This window comes from Penaeus monodon, chromosome 8, assembly GCF_015228065.2.
Source record: "Penaeus monodon isolate SGIC_2016 chromosome 8, NSTDA_Pmon_1, whole genome shotgun sequence".
NCBI classification, from domain to species: Eukaryota; Metazoa; Arthropoda; class Malacostraca; order Decapoda; family Penaeidae; genus Penaeus; species Penaeus monodon.
The window spans coordinates 10,303,547-10,307,933 of NC_051393.1; positions in this window are offsets into that span (position 1 = coordinate 10,303,547).

A 4,387-nucleotide genomic window follows, 5' to 3' on the forward strand; every position below is an offset into this window, starting at 1 on the left:
CAGAAAAGGACAGACACACAGACAGAGAGCAGGCACACAGACAGAAAGCAGACACACAGACAGAAGAGCAGGCACACAGACAGAAGGACGGACACACAGACCGAAGAGCAGAAAAACCCGACAGAAGAGCAGGCACACAGACGAAGAGCAGACACACAGACAGAAGGACGGACACACAGACAGAAGGGGAGACACACAGACCGAAGAGCAGCACACAGACAGAAGAGCATACCACAGACCGAAGAGCAGACACACAGACAGAAGACAGACACACAGACCGAAGAGCAGAACACACAGACCGAAGAGCAGACACAAAAGACCGAAGAGCAGACACACAGACCGAAGAGCAGCACACAGACAGAAGAGCAGACACACAGACAGAAGACAGACCCCACAGACCGAAGAGTCAGACACACAGACAGAAGGACGGACACACGACAGAAGACGAAAACTTAGACAGAAGAGCAGGAACACAGACAGAAGAGCAGACACACAGACAGAAGAGCAGACACACAGACCCGAAGGACGGACACACAAAACAGAAGGGCAGACACACAGACAGAAGGACGGACACACAGACAGAAGGGCAGACACACAGACAGAAGAGCGACACACAGACAGAAGGGCGACACACAGACCAGACCGAAGAGCAACACACAGACAGAAGAGCAGACACACAGACAGAAGAGCAGACACACAGACAGAAGACGGACACACAGACAGAAGGGCAGACACACAGACGAAGGACGGACACACAGACAGAAGAGCAGACACACAGACAGAAGGACGGACACACAGACCCGAAGGGCAGACACACAGACAGAAGACGGGCACACAGAAGAAGAGCAGACACCCCACAGACAGAAGAGCAGACAAAACAGACAGAAGGGGAGACACACAGACAGAAGGACGGACCACAGACAGAAGGGCAGACACACAGACAGAAGGACGGACACACAGACAGAAGGGCAGACACACAGACAGAAGGAACGGACACACAGACAGAAGGGCAGACACACAGACAGAAGAGCAGACACACAGACAGAAGGCAGACACCCAAAAACCCAAGAGCAGACACACAGACAGAAGACAGACCACAACCGAAGAGGGAGACACACAGACAGAAGAGCAGACACCCCAGACCAGAAGAGCAGACACACAGACCGAAGAGCAACACACAGACAGAAGAGCAACCACCCGACAGAAGGGCAGACACACAGACCGAAAAGCAGACACCAGACAGAAGGACAGACACACAACCGAAGAGCAGACACACAGACAGAAGAGCAGACACACAGCAGAAAGCAGACACACAGACAGAAGAGCAGAACACACAGACAGAAGGACAGACACACAGAAGAAGAACAGACACACGACAGAAGAGCAAACACACAGACAGAAGGACGGACCACAGACAGAAGAGCAGACACACAGACCGACCCAGCAGACACACAACAGACAGAAGAGCAGACACACAACAAAGGGCAACACACAGACAGAAGGACGGACACACAGACCGAAAGACAGACACACAGACAGAAGAGCAGACACACAGACCGAAGAGCAGACACCCCAACAGAAGAACAGACACACAGACAGAAGAGCAACACACAGACAGAAGAGCAGACACACAGACGAAGAGCAGACACACAGACAGAAAAGCAGACACACAGACCGAAGGGACGGACACACAACAGAAGAGCAGACACACAGACAGAAGAGCAGGCACACAGACAGAAGAGCAGACACACGACAGAAGAGCAGACACACAGACAGAAGAGCAGACACACAGACAGAAGGGCAGACACACAGACAGAAGAGCAGACACACAGACAGAAGGACGGACACACAGACAGAAGAGCAGACACACAGACAGAAGGACGGACACACAGACAGAAGAGCAGACACACAGACCGAAGAGCAGACACACAGACAGAAGGCAGACACACAGACAGAAGAGCAGACACACAGACAGAAGAGCAGACACACAGACAGAAGAGCAGACACACAGACAGAAGAGCAGAAAACACAGACAGAAGAGCAGACACACAGACCGAAGAGCAGACACACAGACAGAAGGGCAGACACACAGACAGAAGGACGGAGACACAGACAGAAGAGCAGACACACAGACAGAAGGGCAGACACACAGACAGAAGAGCAGACACACAGACCGAAGAGCAGACACACAGACAGAAGAGCAGACACACAGACCGAAGAGCAGACACACAGACCGAAGGGGAGGCACACAGACAGAAGAGCAGACACACAGACCGAAGGGGAGGCACACAGACAGAAGAGCCAGACACACAGACCGAAGAGCAGACCACCCGACCGAAGGGAGGCACCCCAGACCGAAGGGGAGGCAGGTGTGCGACAGGCAGAGAGACAGACAAGCAGGAACAAGCACCCGCTTGTTCCTGCTTGTCTGCCAGGTATTCGCGATAATGGCAAGCTGGACTTGAGCCAGATTGCTAAACTTTAAGGCCGCGCTCGGTTCTCTCTCTCCCTCCCACTCGCTCTCCTCCCTTCGCCTCGTTTTCCTCTCTCTCTCTCTCTCTCTCTCTCTATTGCTCTCTCTCTCCTCTCTCTTTTCTCTCCTCCCCTCCTCTCTCTTCTCTCTCTCTCCTCCCTCTCTCCTCCTCTCTTCTCTCTCTCTCTCTCCCCCTCCCCTCTCTCTCTCTCCCCTCTCTCTTTTCTTTTTTCTCCTTCTTCTCCTTTTACCTCTTTTTCTGCTCCCCTTCTCCCCCCCCTTTGCCTCTTTTCTTCTCTCTCTCTATTTCCTTTTCTTCTTTTTCGTCTTCCTCTGAGGTCTTTCTTCTTCTCTTATCTTTAAATTCATTTTGCCACCCCCCCCCCCCCCTCTCTCTCTCTCTCTCTCTCTCCTCTCTCTCGCTCTCTCTCTCTCTCTCTCTCTCTGTCCCCTCTCTCTCCATTTCTCTCCTCTCTCCTCTCTCTCTCTCTCTCTCTCTCTCTCTCTCTTCCTCTATAACCTCTCCTATTCCTCTTTTTCTCGATCTTCCTTTTCCCTTTCTTTCCTTCTGTCCCTCTCTATCCCTTTACCTCTTACTCTCTCTCTCTCTCTTTCCGTTTTCTCCTCTATCTTTTTACTTTCTATTTCTCCCCCCTTCCCTTTTCCCTTTTCTGCTTGTTATTTCTTGATGTCGTTTCATATTCCCTCATCTTTATTGGGATGATTATCCTTTCCCTCTTCTCTGTCGTTCGTCTTCCTTTTTTCTCTCTCCTTTTGATCTTTCTTTTCGTTCTTGCATTTGTCTTCTTTTTCTGCAACTTGAGTTAAGCGTTAATCACGATATTTCAATTTTCTTTCCTCCTTCACAATTTTCATTCTTTTGGGCTCTTTCCTCCCTTTCTTCTTGTTTCTTCTTCAATTCCCCTTTTTCTCCTTTTCATCGTTTTATACGACCTTTCTCTTCATCTTCTCTCCTCTTTCTTTGTGCTCATCATCACCCTTTTCTCTTTGCGACTCTTCCTTACTTTTTTTCTCTCTGTTCCTTATTTTCTCATCCTCCCTTTACCTTTCTTTCTCTTCCCATTCTCTCTTCCTTCCTTCTCATCGTCGTGCTCCCTCTGCCTTTGCCTTATCTTTCTCCTCCCCTTCTTTATTCTTTCTTTGTTCCCTCATCATCACCTTATTTTTCTCGTCCTTTCCTCCATTCATTCTTTATTCCTTCTCATCACCCCTCTATATTTTCTTATATTTCTCCTCCTCTTCTCCATTTCCTCTTTATTCCTCATTATCACCCTCTATCATTGCCTTATTTTCTCCTCCTTTTTCCATTCCCTCTCTATTCCTCATTATCACCCCTCTCCCTTTTTCCTTACCCTTCTCTCTTCATTCCCTCTTTATTCCTCATTATCACCCTCTCCCTTTTGCCTTATTCTTCTCTTCTTTGGGCCGTATCAAGATAGATAAATAAAACAGTTTCAAACAGTTCAGGATTTTTTTTAAGTGACCGAATGGAAATCGAAAGGAAAAATAGTGATAAAAAGTCACGGAGAGAGAAAAGGGGAAAGGAAGGGAGAAAAAGAAGGAGAAAGAGAAGAGAAAGTGAAAGAGAAGGAAAAGGAGAAGGAGAGGTAGAAGGAGAAGGGGCAGTGAAAGAAGAAGGGGCTTTGGAGAGGGAGGAAGCGAGGGATGGGAGGAGAAAAAATGAAGGGAAAAGGAGGAAGAGAAAGAATGAGAGGGAAAAGGGAAGAAAAGAGGGGAAGAGAAAGATGAGAGGGAAGAGGGGGAAGAGGAGAGGGGAAAAGAATGAAGGTAAGAGAAAAAAAAGAGGGAAAGAGAAGATGAGAGGCGAAAGGAGGAAGGAAAGAATTAAGGGAAAGAGGGAAGAGAGAAGGAAAGATGAGAGGGGAAGAGGGG